The sequence below is a fragment of the Macaca fascicularis genome, chromosome 9, assembly GCF_037993035.2.
Source record: "Macaca fascicularis isolate 582-1 chromosome 9, T2T-MFA8v1.1".
Taxonomy (NCBI): Eukaryota; Metazoa; Chordata; class Mammalia; order Primates; family Cercopithecidae; genus Macaca; species Macaca fascicularis.
In genome coordinates, this window is record NC_088383.1 from 113,471,367 (window position 1) to 113,490,848 (window position 19,482).

At 41.1% G+C, this 19,482-nt stretch overlaps 1 protein-coding gene across 3 annotated transcripts in view; it reads left to right on the plus strand.

The window, feature by feature from the left end:
* Window positions 1-19,482, plus strand: part of CFAP58 (cilia and flagella associated protein 58) — a 111,642-nt gene that overhangs the window by 61,162 nt on the left and 30,998 nt on the right. The window contains exon 16 of one of the 3 annotated variants that reach the window (XR_012418195.1): window positions 1,986-2,126. The exons of the other annotated variants lie outside the window; for them this stretch is intronic. The gene's annotated coding sequence lies outside the window, so the exon portion shown is untranslated. The remainder of the gene's footprint in view (window positions 1-1,985; window positions 2,127-19,482) is intronic. 3 annotated transcript variants of the gene reach the window in all.

Below are 19,482 nucleotides of genomic sequence, written 5' to 3' on the forward strand. Positions count from 1 at the left end.
TTAGCACCACCATCTCCAGGACTACGTTCTTAGAATTAGTCAGTTATTTGGCAGCATTGCATGTCCCATATTTAACTGTAGATGGCAACAGTGACTCACACATAGAGAACAAGCACAGTCTGATTAATTGGTCTTTTATGTTGCGATCACTGATATTTCAAGAATTCTGGAAAATTAAGTTCAAGGCTAGACTTACTGCAATGGGTAATGTGAGCAGCCCCGCCCCCTGCACTTCTCTATAGTTTTATTTATCAGATTCTTTTAAACATTTTTCTTCATATCTTCACATAATGCAAAATGCTGTGATTTTGATTTTGAAAATAAGCTTTCTCATAGCGCACAAATGATCTGTTCACATGAAGATTTGTGTGAGTGAAATGGAAGGAGAGATTTCTTTTTGAGGATTTCATGCAGTAAATTGTTCTGTAGCAATTAGGCCTGTATCTTTGCAAGGGCCTGCTGTCATCATCACCATCACCGTCTTCCTCACCACCATCATCATCATCACTTACTGCATGCCAGATATGCTGGTGGCTTTACCTACTTGGTCTCATTTCCTCTTTGCAGTTCAGGAAGCAGGTATGGTCATCCCCAGCTGATGGCCGAGGAAGTCAGGACCCACGAGTTTAGTGTGGATGAGAATGTCAGCTCTTGAAGTTAGATGGCTTGGTTTGGAATACTGCCAGTTACTATGTCAGTTTAACTTCATTGTTCTTAGTCTGTATTATGGGACAATAACAGAACCTGTGAAAATGGATATTGTGAGGATTGAAAGAGTTTAGTATTATCCATGGTAACATGGTGTCTAATAAATATTAGCAATTATTCATGTTACTTTGGATTCCAAAGCCTTTAAATAATTAATTGATTTTTTGAGACAGTCTTGCTCTGTTGCCCAGGCTGGAGTGCAGTGGCACCATCTCGGTTCACTGCAGCCTCTTCTTCCCAGGTTCAAGTGATTCTCCTGCCTCAGCCTCCTGAGTAGCTGGGATTACAGGTGTGTGCCACCATGCCTGGCTAATTTTTGTATTTTTAGTAGAGATGGGGTTTCACCGTGTTGGCCAGCCTGGTCTTGAACTCCTGACCCCAAGTGATCTGCCTGCCTCAGCCTCCCAAAGTGCTGGGATTATAGGTGTGAGCCACTGTGCCCAGTCCCAAAGCCCATAATTTTAATCACTAGGTTAATATTAGTAGGAGTAGGAACTTCTATATATGAGTAAGAGGCATTTGCTCCTTTTGTTTTACAGTCTACCTTAAGAAAGATATTTACCCTAAAGTTGGGTATACAGTAAATAACCTTCCAGAATATCACGACACTGAATGGCCAACAGGGATTTTCCTCTTCTCTTGTAGATTACTGTGGTGGTTGAGGGAGTAGACTTTGGAGTCCAGAAAGATCTGGTGTTAAATCAGTTTCAACCCTTGATCATTTCATGACTTTAAGAGAATTTCATACATTGTACAAATCTCAGTTTTCCCATCTGTAAAATGGAGATAATAATACCTGTTTTTTAAATAATGGGAGAAGGATACTCTAATCAGAGTACATAGTTTGGATATCTTATAAGGATAACCGATTAGTACATGGCACTGGGCTTTGACAGTCCAGAGTTTGCTGTGGCTCCCCTGATGCTGGCCATAAGTCGTTTCCCAAGTCTGTGCAGCTGGTAAGTGCTGGGGTGGGACTTGGTCCAGGCAGTCACTCCAGAGCTCACACTTTCTACTGCTTCACTACCTTGTCTGTTCTGTTATCACTTTGTTAGTTTTAAAAAGAACCAAATCCTATGTTTGCCAAGCATCTGTATTATAAGTTTGTTTTATATTTCATGGACTGCTTTAACTTTATTATTTCCTTCCCTCTATATACCCTGGCTTTACTGGGTTCTTCTACCTTTTTAAGGTTAATGCTCAGATCATTGATGTTCAGTCTTCTCTTCTAATATAAATATTTCAGTTATAAAATGTCTTTTAAATAATGTATTTAGGGTTGGGTGCAGTGGATCACACCTATAATCCCAGCACGTTGGGAGGCCAAGGGGAGTGGATTGCTTGAGCCCAGGAGTTGGAGATCAGCCTAGACAACATGGCAAAACCTCGTCTCTACAAAGAATACAAATATTAGCCAGGTGAGGGGGCGCACACGTTTAGTGCCTGCTACTCAGGAGGCTGAGGTGGGAGAATTGCTTGAGGCCATGAATTTGAGGCTGTAGTGAGCTGTGATTGTTCCACTGCACTTCAGCCTAGGTGACACAGTGAGACCCTGTCTCAAAAAAATAAAATAAAATAAAATAAAATTTAGTTTCTTTCCACAGGTTTTGATATGGGGAATTTTCATTTAGTCCTAAGTGTAGTATATTTTCAGAATTACTTCTCCTTTGACAATGTCTTTAAAAATATTCACTATTTCTCCTAATAATAATTAGGAGATATTTTATGATATTTTAGGATAATTAAAAGTGTATTTTAAAATTTCCAAATATATATGTATTTAAGTTATCTTCTATTTACTGATTTCTCACCTTTCTGCATTGTGGTCTGTATTATACAGATTTTTTGGAATTTGTTGAACTTGATTTGTGACCAACTAAGTGGTCAGTTTTTATACCCGACGCCTGCTGTTTGAAAAAGATACATACTCTCCAAATGCTCTGGGTTCAGTGTTCTCTATTTGTTCGTTAGATCAACCTTGTTAATTGTATTGTCCACGTCTGTACTTTTCCTAATTTTCTGTCTGCCTAATCACTGAAAAAAGTTTGGAGATTTGTCTGTTTCTCCTTCTCTCTGTCATTTTTTGCTTTGAGAACATTTTAGATCATGATAAGGTGAGTATAAGTTTACAATTTTTATTTCTTCCTGGTTGAATTGCTCCTTTCGTATATATAAGAACTCTCATAATAATATTTTTACTTATAAATTTGCCTAGTATTAACATAGCTCAATCAGCTGGATTTTGAAAAGTAGTTTTCGTGTATTTTTACTTTTAAACTTTTGGTGTCTTTGTACTTTAGGACAATCTCTTGTAATTAAAAAAATCTTATCTTTGTCTCGGTGTTTAGTTTGTTTATTGATAATTTTAGGTTTATTTCTACCTTCTTATTTTCCCTGATTTTTTTGTAATGCTCAAAAAAATTCTATCAGACTGAGTTTTCTTTATGTTCTGTTTTTCCCGTTTACCGGTCTCCCTGCTAACCATTACTACCTATTCCCTTTTTACAGTTTTTCTTTTACTCAACAGTTACCACCACTCAGTGTAATATTCTCTGTCTCTGATTCCCTTAAATATATATCTTAATCCTTTGTTTTTCTTGTTCATGGATTCCTTTAAAAATTCACCATGCATAGTTGACATCAAATCTAAAGTCTAAAGTTGATCAATATCTTTCTCCTTCTTACAAACAGTGTAAGAATTTGGAATGCTTTAACTGCAGCTACCCTGCTGTTTCCAAAATCAGCCATCACCACTATTATGTTACAGAGTCAATTTACTAAGATTTACCAAGATGTTTACCTGTTCTTTTGTTTTCTATTTCTACATATCTCCAATTCCTTACTTCTGGCTTTTTGAAGTATCTCCTTTCATAGTCCTTTAACCAATAGATTTTTTTCAATGGTTAACGTTCTCCTTTGCTTGTCTAAAAATGTTTTAAATTTGGCCTTATTTGTAAATGATTAACTTGAAATCTTATTTCTATTTGCACTTTGAAGACGTAGGTCCTTTGTGTCCCCAGCTTCCAGTGATGTGATTGAGAAGTCTGCTGTACATCTAATTGTTTCTGCTCCTTTTCAGGTGACCTGCCTTTTCTTCTGTTTGATAGTTAGATCTTCTCTTTGCCTTTGATGTTTCAGAGTTTCAGAACAACGCATTTGGGTATTAATTTAGTTTTGCTTACCATGTTCAGAACACACTCCATTTCCTGAATCAGAGGATTCCTGTGTCTTCGAATAGTCTCTGCTTTAGTGTCTTTATTCACTCCTCCTGGAAGTCTTATTAGAAGTACATTGGGTTTTCTTATTCTTTTTTTCCTATTTACTGACCTAGTTGATGTTTTTCTTGTCTTTAACTCTTTATGTTACATTTTCTTAGCTTTATCTTATTTATTTATTTATTTATTTATTGACGTGGAGTCTCACTCTGTCACTCAGGCTGGAGTGCAGTGGTGCAATCTTGGCTCACTGCAACCTCTGCCTCCCAGCTTCAAGCAATTCTCCTGCCTCAGCCTCCTGAGTAGCTGGGATTACAGGCACCCACCACAACGCCCAGCTAATTTTTGTATTCTTAGTAGAGACAGGGTTTCATCATGTTGGCCAGGCTGGTCTCGAACTCCTGACCTCAAGTGATCTGCTGGCCTCAGCCTCCCAAAGTGTTAATCTTAATCATCTTGTTTACCAATTCTTTCAGTGTGCTTATCCGTTAATAGTCAATCCATTGAGATTTTATTTTCAATTATTTTATTTTTATTTTCTAGAGATTCTTTTTCACATATGCCTGTTTTTTGTTGATAGTTTCTTGATCTTTTCTTATGTTTTACATCCTTCCTTTATGTCCCCAATTAATTCAAGAATTTATTTTATAGTCTTGATCTGAATGTTCTATTATTGAAGTTCTTGAGGGGTTTTCCTATTTGTTGTGACTGCTGACTTTCACTCATGGTGGATTTTTCCTTTCGTGTTTTGTGATTTTGGATTGTGAACTCATTTTCAGAAAGCCTTTATTTGGGGACTTGGGAATGGTTTAGGTTAAGGAAATGTCCATTCATTTGTTTCTGCCAGGTGCCTTAGAAGACATCACTTGCTTAGAACAATTTTGGGCTTCTTGGACTACTTGGCTAACGTATACTAGAACCTCAAACACTTGTGACAAAAGATCCATGGAGACAAGTTCTTAGGGAAGCAACTTTTTTTTCCCACCCAGAGCCCAGGAGAATTACTTAGGTTTTTAATTGTGGTCTTGTGGTCTTCCTGTCCCAGTGGGTAGATTTCTATCTGTTGTATCTTTTCGCCAAGGGTGAAACTTTTAAAAGTCATTAACTTTATGTTGAGGAATCTTAGTACTAACACCCGCTTCACACAGGGCCAGCACCTTATCCTTTGCCTTCTTGTGGCCACGAAAATCCAGGCCCTTTTTTCAACTATCCCTCAAGGGATAGCTGCAATATATATCTATTCACTGTTCTAACATGCAGTTCACGCTTTGATTTTGACACTTGAGCAAACTAATTGCAAACTCTGTTTTGTGATTAAAGCTCATGCTGAATTGTTTTACTCAGCATGTCTAATGCTTTGTAGACATTAGTTTTCATGTTATTTAGTCTGACATATTGCCATAAACAGAAATCTCTTATTTGCTTGACTCACTAGTTTCTTCATCCGTAAGTTGGGGACAATAATATACCCATAGAATTGTGTTAGTACACATAAAAGTTTAATAGAATGCTTAGTTCTCATTAACAATGTTATTAATAATACTATCATTAATATCATTAATTACCAACATAGTTTTTCCAGGCCTCCAAAGTTTAATGTCCTGTCTCGATCCCTTTTCATCAATTCCTTATTTAGAATTTGGAATGGTTGGGCTGCCCTGTGCCTGCTGTGATTTTTCTCAGCAGCTTGCATATCCCCAGACAACAAGCCTTGTTATCTTGCTGAAGCCTGAAGTGTTCCACGGGATTTGACAGTTTCTCAATTTCATCTTTTTAAATTAAAATATTAGAGAAGTTCTCTCACTCACAACAGAACATTTTGCAATTAGGAAGACTTTGGGTTGAATTCTTCTGAGTTTCACAGCAATTTTAAAATAACTGTTTAATCTCTTACGTGGTGATAGAGAGACCCCATTATTTCCAACCAGCAGATATGATGGAAGCTTATTTTCAAGCCCCACTCACCTGTGAACTCTTTGAGGAGAGGCACTTCCCAGTTCACCTCTCTAATCCCAATACCTGATACTGTACTGGGCACACAGATTCTCATTATAGATGGACCAGCTCTCTGCCTGGGCAACTCCTGCCCACCCTTTAGGTCTTAGCTTAAATATTTTTTCCTTAGGAAAGCCCCTTTTCCTAGGTTAGGTGTCTTGGTACAAGTTCCTGTAACTTGACTTCTTCCTTATACCACTCATCATACTTGTAATTAATGAAGTAATTGTAATTAATATGTAATGGCTCTTTCCTGTTAGACTATAAGCAACTCACAAAGGAGTTCCAGTGTCTGTCTTGTTGATCATCACGTCCCTAATTTCTCATCCACAAATATTTGTCTAGCAATTTATTAAAGGTTGGAAGAATTGTGGTCCTTCAGAAAGTGGTATGTTGCAGTCATTTAAGTTCTGTCTTTGAGCTCTCTGAGAGGTGGCCTTTGCATTTTTTTATTGACTTCTGACTTTGCAGGAGTCTGGAATTTACTGTGAGTTTATGGATCTATAAACTTGATGCAACTTGTCAGTGTCCTTTTTGTTTGTGGAGGCAGGCTGATTCATGTGGGTCTGCTCAAAGTTCTTCCCTTGCTTGGGATTAACATGAAAATGGTTCTGGAGACTAACTTTATAGCTTCAGTGGTAAGATGGAGAAGTCTGTATTCTTGCCAAAATTGGAATCTAAGGTATGGATGGGAAGGATTTCTTTTCTTCTGCTCACCAAGCTATTCTCCCCTTCAAAGAAGCAGGGGCAATGGAAACGTACCTGAAGCGTGCCTCCTGGTGGCCTCTCCTTGCTGTTGTTGCTTCATTTGTTCCTCATCCCATCTGAATCCTTCAGGATTAATGACTTCTTTTTTTCTTTAAAGGCATCTGTGGGATAAGACAGGCATATATGCCTTGAGTAACTGCTATCCACTACCCGGGTATCTTTACATCATCATCATCATCATCATCATCATCATCATCATCATCATCATCAAGATGGCATTCCTAATAATGGGCATACAGCATGATAGCGTTGGAGTAGGAAGCTCTAACTTCTTGCTAGAGGCACTTAAAACATGATGAACACTCAGAGCGGCTCAAATTGTTTCTTCCAAATGCTTAAATACAGGGTAACAAGTTCAAATGCACTTACCCTCAGGGCCAGGCATGTAACAAGAAAAGAGTGAGGTGGATTTTGCATGTCATGATCAGAAACAGCAACTGGTAGGTGCCTCATGGTCAGAGGCCAGTGGGAGTGGTGGGGATGGCAGCATGTGGCGGGCTATGGGCCCCAGTCCTAGGAAGCATCCCTAGGAAGCAGCTAATCCCACCCCAGCTAACTGCAGGCTGATGTTGTCAAATCTTTAAATTTTAAAGAGCTGGAAATGTAGATTTTTATGTCCAATATACTGAGTTTTAAACATTAACAGTCTTAAGAACACTCCCAGAAACAAGTTTGCCAACCATCCTTGGCCCACAAGTGGATAGTTTACAATGTCTAGCTTCAAGGCCTGGGAGAGAAGGAGACATAAAAAAAACAGCAGCCACACAATTGGCTTTACTAGTTTTGATTTCTTTAATCTTGTTCTTTGTTGTGATTCCTTGATAGACTTTCAGAGCCCAAGAATCAAAAGGGAAGGAAGGAGGGAGGAGAAGGTTCAGGCTGTAGGTGCTATGCAGCAGCAATCAGAGGTGAGCGAGGCTGGGTTCTTCTAAGGATGTGAACAGAGAGGCAGAGAAGCAGGGGCTGTGTTCTGTGGGGCAGGGTGGGTGGGCTTCATGCAAGATGGGCTTTCTTAAGATGCCTTTTGTCTTGCCGCTAATAACTCTTGATTTTATTTTATAAACTCTTCTAAAACAGAAAAGGTCTTCTCTGAATTGTTAAAAATACCAAGGGTTGTCTCTGAACACTCCCCACCCCAATGAATGGGCAGCAGGAATACTTTGTATTGCCAATCTGCCCACCACAGTCACTGAGCGCCCGGAATTCTGGGGTCAATGACCCAGACCTGGTCCCAGCCTTGAAGGACCTCTTAACTCTGCAACCACAGGGTAGTGTGCCAAGGGCTGTGATACTGGGATGCTATGGGACTCTAAGCAAGGCTCTGGAGTGGGCATGTGTCTCAGTTTGGGTCTCTTCAAATCAGACACTGAGACAAAGATCTGGGGTCTGGGCATTTGGGAGGCAGTTGCAGGAAGCTGGAGTTGGGGAGCAGGAAAGTGAGACGGGGAGGGAGGAAAAGCCAGTGGGTGGAGGGGGCGGGAGCAGGTCACCCCATGGACATCTGAGCTCCAGTACCACTGAGATTCCTCTGAGGAACCACACAGGAAAGAGGGTAAAATTGTCCATCAGAGAAAAGAGGACTGGGCATTTGTTCAATGGCTCCCATTCCCCACCGGTTGAGAGTTTCCTCTGGGGACATCGAGCTGCTTCCAAAGGCAGACTGAGGGGGAGCCCTGGCCTGAGGCAGAAACACTGACACCCATACACCTGAGGTGGAAGCTGCTAGAGCTTTCTGGGAACTGTGGGTCCTCCCAGTGCACCAGGCATATCAGCTCAAAATCATGAAATTTAGGATAGGCTGTGAGGAGGAGGCTCAGGGTACCACAAGTGTCTGCTACTTGAGATCAGGTCTCCTGGCAGGTCCTGGGGACTACCAACCAGGTAGACCTCTTTACTCACTCAGTGATTCACCTAAGGTGTGCATTGCCAATCTGCCTTTCGAAAAGGAGGGGCATTTTCCCAACCAAGTTCCCATTAGACCTCCCTCTATTCTACCCACCTGCTGCCATTTCAGTTACCTGCCAGGAACCAGATGACACAATCATACTGTAGTTCATGCCCTGAATGTGTTCTAATGACTGCAATCCTTTGAGTGCTTACTATATGCCAGGCACTGTGTTTTCCCTATGCACAGGCAGCAGCGCATGGTGGTGAGTACACAATGACTGTTAGCTTGCCAGATGGTGGGGGTGAAATGATGCGTGGTACACCTGGGACTCATTTTGGGGAAAGGAAACAAGCTTGACCTCCTAGACTGATAGAACTGGATCATCCTGCCCAGAAAATTTTATTAAAACGATGAGAATACTGAGGCATTTTCCCTTAATGTGTGGAAGTAGTGATGTATTACTAGAAGAGTTAATTACATTAGGGGGGGTTTTGATGAGTGGAAGCGTACTACCTAATGAACAGTGACACTGAAATAGTCCAGGTGAGAAAACTGCCTTGGTGTAGTTCAGGTTCGTGTTGCTTTAGCAAATTGTCACATGCGTTCTTTTACATGCATCTAGAGGCCTAGGTAATGGGCATATCCCTCAGATATATAAATCATGAACTGAACTGGAAATCATTGCTTCTTTCCTGGCATCTGGGTCCTGCCCTTTCAAGGTGAACTTTACCTATAATTTAATTTTATGACTGACTGGATGGAAGTCTGGTTTATTTAACTGTAAAATGGCTTGAATGATAGGAGGGTTTGAATGGATCTGCATGAGTTATTAGCTGTGCAGAGGGAACAAACCTCATATAGCTCATTTTTAGATAATTCTTTCACAAGGGCCTTCAGTTTTCTTGATCTCCTGATTATCTTACATTTGTTTAATGTTTACACTGTGTGAAACATTGCTCTAAATGCTTGTATAGGTATTATCTCATTTAATTGTCACAACAACCCCAGAAGAGCACACCAGTCCCCTTTACAGGCAAGGGAACATGTAGGCCAGGAAGACCCAGTCTTTCTACCAGGGCCCCATAACAGGTACCTGGTGTAGCATTGAGTCTTATCTTAGAATTCTGCTTCCAAAGGCTCTTCCCCACCACAGGATGTGGTGTAGGAACGCCATGGTCATTGAATTTATGATGTATAGATTGCCCTGGTCATTCATGGAGAAAATTCACCTTTCTCACTGCATCTTGAGCCTTGCTACTCCAAGCATGAACTCCAGTGGCACTGGCATCTCTGAGAGCTCTTTAGAAATACAGGATCCCTGGACCCCCTGAGGCTTAATGAATCAGAATCTGCATTTTAAGCAGATCCCCAGGGATTCAGGTTACTGTTTCAGTCTGAGAAACACTCATGCCCTAGAAGTTGGTTTCTTTGTAGTAGATTGTCATACTCCAGAGCAACAGCTGTGGTGCTGGTGGGCCCAGGATGGAACCCCACACCTCGCCTTATTGCTTAACCTTCCTACGCTTTGCTCTCCTCTGAAATATGGAGCTCATCATTTTATTAGCATCCTTTGGTTACTGTAAAGATTAAGGAAAGAATGACATAAAGCACTTAGCAGAATGCTTGAGATTTGGCCAGTGCTCAAGAAATACCATTATTTGTAGTTTAGAGGATGATAGCTTCACCCTCTGGCCCTGGCTCTTAAACTCCAGAGACTGAGAATATCTAGGGGTAACCAGACAAATGAATGCATACAGAATTTCAGGGATGTTTTAGGATCCCACAAACTCTTGAAGGCTATTGATGTTTGTATGAAAGTCTAGAGTGTTTCTTTGTTGACAAGAGACATGACAATACTTGGTCCTGTTTGATGGCAGCCCAGATAGATTTGGTGGAAGCTACAGAGAATTTTGAAGAGTAGAGGGAAATGGCAGTCACAGCTCACTTGGATTGAATGCTGAGGACATTCAATACTCAGTGTACTCTGTGCTGCCCTGTGCTGAGCATTTGCTTTCACTACAGCCACTGGAAGCCCAGTTGAGGCTAATGCTGCTATTGTTTCATTTCAGAGAGAAGGGAACTGAACTTGTTCAAGAGCTCACAGAGGAGGGAAAACAAAACTTGCCCAAGAGCTTATGGTTAAGAAATATCAGAGCTGCAATGATAAACCAGGTTTGGGTAAACTGTGGCCCACAGTGGGCTGTATCTGGCCTACCACCTGTTTTTATATGGCCTGCACCAAGAATGGTGTTTATATACTTAAGTGGTTAGAAAAAAATCACAAGGGTAATATCTCATGACATATACAATTGTGATGAAATTTGAATTTCAGTGTCCAGAAATAGTTTTATTGGCACACAGCCAGGCTCATTCATTCACGGAACATCACGGTTGCTTGTGTGCTACAGCAGCACAACCGAATTGTTGTAAAGGGACTGAATGGCTCACAAAGCCGGCGTTGGTTGCTCTCAGGCCCTTTACAGAAAGCATTTGCTGACCCCTCTTAGAAAGTTTAGTCATTGGAATCCAGAACAGAGCCCCTCACCACTATTCTTTAGTGCCTCCCAACAGAGCCACTCAACATTCCATTACCATGACTTCTTTGTTCCCCCACTTCAAATTCCAAAGTAACTCTTCAATTATTAAGGAACTGCTTTAAGATCTGGAAGGCAGAATTCTAATAGCATGGCCCAGTTGCTGGTACTGTAGCCTACACTAAACGTAATTCTTGCCTGCTTTATTAGTGGATAACTCAGTGGTCATCCTCCCCAAAGCTGGGCTGAAATAGTTGAAGATGCTCCCTCACTGGACGATGGTGTGGGACTGAGAGGTACAGTGTAAGATGAAACTACCAAACAGAAGCCTGTCTGTGGGCTTTTGCTCTGTTCTAAAATCAAGGGGTAGAAAAATGAAATGTGAGGGGAAAATAGCTTCTTCAGAGCCTTGATGCTCTCGTCGAAGGACACTTAAAGTGCTGGGAATGGTTGAGGAGGCTGTGCCCATCGTGCTCCTGGGGCCTGCTTCTCGGCTGCCACTTCTTTCTGGGGTTTCCGGGAATGCCTGCTGTCCTGCACATGCTTCTGCATGCCAGGGAGGATGGAAGGAGCAATTGGAGGCAGGCTGTTCAGAAAACAGAATGCCAAGGCTAGCATAGATGTCCTCCCTGTAGCTGTCTGCAGGGCACGTTATGCCTCTACCTAGTTGGTTTGTCTAAGACAGCCTGAGTATGAACATTCTCCGAGGGTGGGTTCAGGTCACACTGCTCATGATCCTGTAACACTCCAGCAACACTTAACCTCTGATGGGCACATTTTCAAAGTGCTTTCCTTGCATTGTATCTTAGTGGTTCCCAAATGCTGATCTGAGGGCCAGGAGAAACAATATAGTCCCGAACGCAATATTCATTAGTCTGTAACAAAATGAGCACAGTAAGAACCGTGTAGCATAAAGCTAATTTTACTTCTCTATTTTAGAGACTGTTCTTTTATCTGTGTCCTTTCTTTTTACTTTTGAAAATTCCTTTTTTGAGATGATATTCTCTTATTGTTTGTGTGTTCCTCTCCTTTATGAGATGATGGTAAGAGGCCTGATGATTTCCTGTTAGTCAGAAGCATGGATCCTGTGTATGTGGTGACTTTGTTGCTTTGTTAGACAGGGATAATCATGCCAATCTCCTAGCGTTATTGGGAGGGAGATTATATTAACATATGTAAAACATTTAGAATAGTCCCTGGCACATGGCAAACACTACACTGTTACCTAAGATTCTTTCTTTTTTGTTTTCATGTTAAAAACTTAGCATAAGAAGAAGTTGGCAAAACTATGATGGTACCTCCAAGATTTTGGAGGAAATATATAGGTCCAAGAATTCAAAATCTAGGAACTGATACTTTCTGTCTTAATCTTTGCAATAACCCTGTTTTACAGATCAGGAAACTAAAGCTCAGATAGGTTTATGGACCCTCAGAAAGTGTAAGAAAAAGGATAATAGTGCAGGATTGTCTAGGACTTTGGTCTCTCTTAAGGGAGCAGGCTTTTAATATGCAGATGTTTGGGGACTTTCTTTCTTTTTTTTTTTTTTTACAATTATGTTCAGCTTCATTAAGGTGAACAAGTTTCTCAACGTGTGTTCTTTCAAACTTGCCTAGGTGTACTTAATGTGCTCAATTATCAAATGCCTTCTCATTGCCTCTCAGTAGTTCTCTCTAAATGTGCCAGGAATAACTTCCATAGCATTAGAGTCCTTCAAGCATTATTTCTTAAAAGAGATTGGTGCTGGTAAGCTCGATTAAGCAGATAGTTTAAAAACCGGTTTATACCTTAAACTGTAAGTACCTTAAACACTTGTAATTTCAGCCAACCTAAGGAGAGACACAGATGACTGCCGGAGTTCAGATCTTCATTTGGTTAGCAAGGGTCTTGTTCAAGTTATGTATTTTGAAACAGGTGGTTTTTCTACCTATCAGATACTATGCTTATTACTTGGGAGATGAAATAATCTGTATATCAAACTTCTATGACACACACTTTACCTTTATAACAAATGTGCCCACGTGCTCCTACAACTAACATAAAAGTTAGAAAAAGAAAAAGAGTGGTTTTCAAAAGGGGTATATTGATTGACTTCCTTCTCCACCCTTCCATTTTCTTTTTCTCTTTTTAAACATTTTTTTTATATTTGATTTTTTTTTTTTTTTTTTTGAGACAGGGTCTCACTCTGGTGTTCAGGCTGGAGAGCAGTGGCATGATGACAGCTCACTGCAGCCTCAAGTTCCTGGGCTCAGGTGATCCTCCCACCTCAGCCTCCTGAGTAACTGGGACTACAGGCTTGTGCCCCCACACCCGGCTAATTTTTTTGTATTTAGTAGAGATGGGGTTTTGCCATGTTGCCCAGGCTGGTCTTGAACTCCTGGGCTCAAGTGATCCACCAACCTTGGCCTCCCAAAGTGCTGGGATCACACGCACGAGCCACCGCGCCTGGCCTCATCCCTTCCATTTTCATCTCAATTTTAAGAATTAGGATTGAGACATTTTAAACTGTAAGAAGTCCACAAAATAGCAGATCTGATGGCAGAGGTTCAATTAATAAAGGGGTGATGTATATTAAGTGAATAGTAGATATGGAACCTTAGCACTCATCATGTAGAAGCACACACCTTCTACACCCATGACAAGAAATGAATTTCTGTCCAACTTTTCACCTGGTTTACTAGCCCCCTTCTAAGACTCCTTTTCCCTTCCACCTCCCCACTCTCCCAAGAATGGAAAAGGAGGCATTGCTTACCTGGTGGTTCGCAGCCTGAGACTTGAGCCACATATTGCTGATGGCCCAGGCCATTATGTGCTGTATATCCCCTGCCTATGTGCTGAAGCTCTCTTGCTCTCCTAGCCTGGGCAAGACCCACTATGTCCACTGTCCATTCCAACTCCTCTCAATCTTTGACTGGGTAGGTAAACCTTATTGGATCTGCTCTTTCTGGCCATCTGAGATTCAAGGAAGGCAGAATAGGTCTCCTGGTACAGAAAATTCCCAGCTCAATAGACTAAAGAAGGCTTACACAAGGTGGTATCCATAGTGATTAGGGGATATGACTCTTGAGCAAATCAAGGTCATGAGTCCAAAGCTCACTCATATTGCTGTGTGACCCAGAGGAACTTACTTAACTTCTCTAAGCCTCAGGTTTTGATTTGGAAGGTATAGGTAATAGTAGTGCCTATCACATAAGGTTTTAGTGTAAATTAAATGAGATCATCTTTATCAAGCACATAGCTCAAGGATTGCACTTGATACATGTTAGCTGTTGTTACCATGGTATTGTACTTTAGACTTAAATTTTAGGCCGGGTGTGATGGCTCACATCTATAATCCCAGCACTTTAGGAGGCTGAGGCGGGTGGATCACCTGAGGTCAGGAGTTCGAGACCAGCCTGGCCAATGTGATGAAACCCCGTCTTTACTAAAAATACAAAAAATGAGCCAGGTGTGGTGGCATGCACCTGTAGTCCCAGCTACTTGGGAGACTGAGGCACGAGAATCGCTCGAAGGTTGCAGTGAGTCGAGATCACTCCACTGCACTCCAGCCTGGGCAACAGAGTGAGACTCCATCTCAAAAAATAAAATAAAATAGTATAAAATAAAATAAAAATTTTACAAGAACCTCTAAGATACATAGTAGCTTATAAATGACATAGCTTGACTCAGCATTTCATATGTGAACTCATTTTCAGGAATAATTGTATAGACCTATCTATTCTTAGAGCAGTCTCACTTTCTTTCCATGGTGTCTGACCCTGTGCCCATGAGTTAGGCCTCTGTGATAGCCTGAGTATCTGTTAGCTTTTTCTGTATAATAAAACACTCCACAATTTAGTGGCTTAGAACAATAATCATTTATTAGGTGGTGATTCTGTCAGTTGGCAATTTGGGCTGGGCTCAGTTGGCTTGTTTTACTGTTGGGCCCACCTGGGCTCACATGTACTTTTTCAGCCAGCTGGTGGATTGGCCCAAAGCTGGTTTATCTAGGTGGGATCATTCATATCTACAGTGGTTGGTGCTGGCAGTTGGCAAGAGGGCAGGAGTGACTGAACCACCTGTCTCCACCAGCCTAGCCCAGGCTTATTCTCATGGTAACAGCCTTAGAATCTCCAAGGCAGCAAGAAAGGGCAAGCCTCAATATGCAAGTACTTTTTGGGTCTCCATTTGTGTCATGCTTAGCAATGTCCCATTGGCCAAAGCAAGTCACATGGCCAAGCCCAGAGTAAATGTGGGAGAGGACTATCTAGGATCGTAGATACAAGTGGCTCTTGTTCAACACTGTACCACAGTCTCCTTTCTTGGAGTTTGACTGGAGATACTTTGCATTTAATCATCAAGTGGTACAAGATTTCTTAAGTTTTGTTTTAATTGACACGTAATAATTGTACTAAGATTTCTTTTTTTAATCTTTTGTTGGATATGGTACTTTAATATGCCAGCATCTGGTCGCTACCCTTGGATTTTTACTGCTGACATGTTTTTCTTTCCTTTAATCTTTTATTCCCTTTATTTAGGAAATTATGGTTTGCTGTAGGACATAGTTCTTTTTATAGGAGAAACAGCTGTGATGTCATAACTGAGTACATTTCCTTAGCGATATGCATTTATCCCCATGCATTTGGAAACAAGAACCACCATCCATTTGTTCATTTTTATTTTGGTCTCTGACTTCATATTGAATCAGAGCAAATATGTGGACCAAAAATATATTAGTTGATAAATTAGTCTTTTAAGAATGTAACATTTACTATTTTCTTTTGATTTATAGTTATTTAGCTGTAAGAAGTAAGGGTGTGTTTAAAAATTTTTTTTCTATTATAAGGGTCAGTTTGAATTAAGTTGCATAAAACCTAGTGAGATGCAGAAAAATATGTTTCTAGTATCAGAAACAATTCAAGTTTTTTATAAAAGTGGTGCTTAAACAGGAGTTTTGTTTTGTTTTTTTATTTTAGAAACAAGTAACAATAATATGGCCAGTAACTGAAAAAGGAAATAAGTAGATTACTTAGAGTCCAAACAAAACGTTTTCAATAAAGAATTTCTCAGTGGAACATTTAGGTTGTTATTGAATCTGTATACAATTATATCTTACTCCCCAAACAAAACAGATTTTCAGTGATAAATGTTTTTGGACAGCAGCAAGATTCAATTCAGTTTATTTCAACAGAAGGATTTATTTGTGAAATTAGAAGAAAATAGTTGCCAACAAGGACCTGGGGGAGTCCTCTCTATTTTTAGCTCCTCTGTTGGTTTTTACCCAGAAATATTTTAGAAACGGAGGTGCTTCTTACAAGGATGAGAAAAATTGCAGGTGGAGCAGAAATTAGTTTGTATTTATAGTCCAAACACCTACATGAATCCTTAATCTGCTTTTTTATGATTTTAGGGGAATTTATAGAATCGTTGAGATTGGAAGAAATCTCCAGTGGGTCATCAAGTTCCCTCTCCTTATAATGGCAGTGCTGATTTTATTATCTTAAAGCAGCTCTGATAGATGGGTGTCAAGTCTGGCTCATGTTTCATGCATTAAAAAATGTATATTCCCTACTCTGCATATATTTAATGTGTAGGAAACAGCCCGGGAGCTGCCTATATGCCTGGGAGTCCTTTTCTGAGTTCTTGACACACAGCCTTCTCTGGAGCAGGTGCCAAATCTGTAGCATATTAAGCGTTATGTTGATACCATCAGACTCAGTTTGCTTTTGGCTTCTGACAGTTTGGAACGCTTTCCTCCAATGTGTGTGGGGGCCCAGTGTACTATCTGTTCTGAGATGATAATAGGTCATTTCCTCTTACATCTTTTTGTCCTGCACACCTCCAGAGAACTGCCTTCCCGTAAATTAAGAAGCCTGCTTGGCAGACTAATTATGAACCAAAAAGCATTTTGGAGTATCTATAATATCTATAGAAGTTTATGAGACACAAAGGAATAGGACATGGTCCTTACCTGCAAGAAACTGATGATCTATTTGAGAAGATTTCTGAGGTATATTTGGGGAGAAATGAGACTGATCTCCATGAGCAGTGTGTGAAAATCCAGATCATTACTTTATGGTTCCATTCAGTGAACAATACACAATGACACCTAAACACGTCATTCTGGATACTGACAATAGGAAGGGCCTAATTATGCAGTAGAGCCACTGTCTGGGACAGTATATAATGAGGTGTTGTTCTTTAAAACTGCTGTGCATACCAAAAGGATAAGAGCAGGTGAGATGAGCAAGAACTGGCTTCCTCAAGGACAAAGAGGACATGTTTGGGCTGGGCCTTGAGGTGTTAAAATGACTCATCCAGTTATTGCCTAAAAACATACACTGAGGCAGGGTGGCACAGTGGCTGAAAGCTGAGACCTATTTTGAGTCCTGGTCTTACCAATGACTGCCTCTGACCTTGTGCAAGTAACTAACCCTCTCAAAGCCCCAGTGACTCCAGCTGTAAGGCAGCAAGAGGAACAGTACCTGATTCATAGCGTTGCTGTGTGCATCAGATGAACTAACTGATTTACACTGCCTAGGACAGAGCTAGACACCCAGGGTAAGAAGAAGAGTAACTACATGTGATGGTGGTGGTGTTGGTGTAGAAAAGGCCCATGGAAGCACATGGGCAGAATATTAGAATGTTTTTGAAGGGGGTACATTTGGAAACAAAGGAAAAGGGCAATTCAGGCTGAGGACAGATGAAGAGTCCATGTTCTGAGGCAGAGGTGAGCACATCTGGGGTGTGGGGATTTGGTTGAGTAGCAGGAAGATATAGCTGGCTATTTTGTTTTGGAGGATACCTTTAGATACATTTGGTGGGACCAATTATATGTGTTAGAGACCAAGCATAGGCATTACCCTAGCTCCAGGAGACAACTATGCACTCTAATAGTGACAATGACCGCAACTCCCACAGCTGCAGCTAACAGGTCTTGACCACCTATTTTACTGTGTGTCCAATCCTTTATGTTATGTATGTTATCCTCATAAGAATTTTTAAGTATTAGACCAGTTTTACAAATGAGGAAACTGATGCTCAGAGTGATAAAGTAACATGGCTAAGGCCACACAGTATCCTGTGGCAGAGCTGGGGGCCCAAACCCATGCAATCTGTGGTGAGAAGTGACTATGGTGTCCTAGCCAAGGTTGGTTGGCTGTCCGGGCCTACATTCTACAGGAGATTAGCCGGTCAAGAGTGTGACTCGGTAAAAGTGATGAGGAAGAAGACTGAGGCCAGGGACTGGGGCTAAAGGAACAGATAAGGAGAAGCTGTGATTTGGGCCTGAGGTACTGAGGATATTGGTAAGGGACAGGCCCTGGGGAGGAGAAGAAAGCAGGAGGAGAAAGGAGCAAATCCGTGAGATCTTAAAAAGACCAACGTAGGCTGGGTGCTGGCTCACGCCTATAATCCCAGCACTTTGGGAGGCCGAGGTGGTGGATTGCTTGAACTCAGGAGTTTGACACCAGCCTGGACAACATGGAAAAACCCTGTTTCTATAAAAAATACAAAAATTGGCTGGATGTGGTGGTGCTCACCTGTAGTCTCAGCTACTTGGGAGGCTGCGATGGGAGGATCACCTACCTGATCACCCTTGACCAGAGGTCGAGGCTGCAGTGAGCTGTGATGGTTCCAGTGCACTCCAGTCTGGGCAACAGAGTGAGACCCTTCTGAAAAACAAAACAAAACAAAAAAGACCAGCATAGGGGACTTGGAAATTGAATCCCTGTGAAGGTCAAGGGAGGAGGGTCAAAGGTGGCTTTCAGTCTTTCCTCCCGGTCAGTGATAACTCCAAAGTTGACAAAACCAATTACCAATTTGCTGCCTTGGGGACCATTCACCATACCACACCCCTCCTCCCACACCTCCTGCTCCTCCCCCACACTTCCTTCCCCTCCCCACTTCCGTCATCCTCTCTCCCTCCCGACTCCTCCCAACTATCCAGGCTGAAGCTTGAACCTTAAGACTCTTTAAACTTTGATGAACCCAGGCTGAAAACAAAACAAAACAAAACAAAAAACAGGAAAAGAAAATCCATGTTACAAAAGGCTGCAAATTTTTTTTTTTAAAATCACAGGAAAACTAGAGACTCCGGTAATTCTTTCGTTCCATTTCACGCTTCCAGATTGTGCCTCTGACAGAGATTGGCAGTTATGAAGAAAGACATTTTCACCCCATTACGTGTTCCAGTTGGTTATTGCCGGCCTGTTGAGAGCTATTGATTTTTGCATACTTGTTTGTATCCAACATATCATACTAAATAGCTTCTCAGTTAATTTTCTCGGGTTTCTAGGTATGTAATCATACCTTGTTTAAGAAGTGATTATTTTCCTCTTCCTTTCCAATAATCATTCAATTTGTTTTTATGTCCTCACTTATTGCTTTGTTTATAAT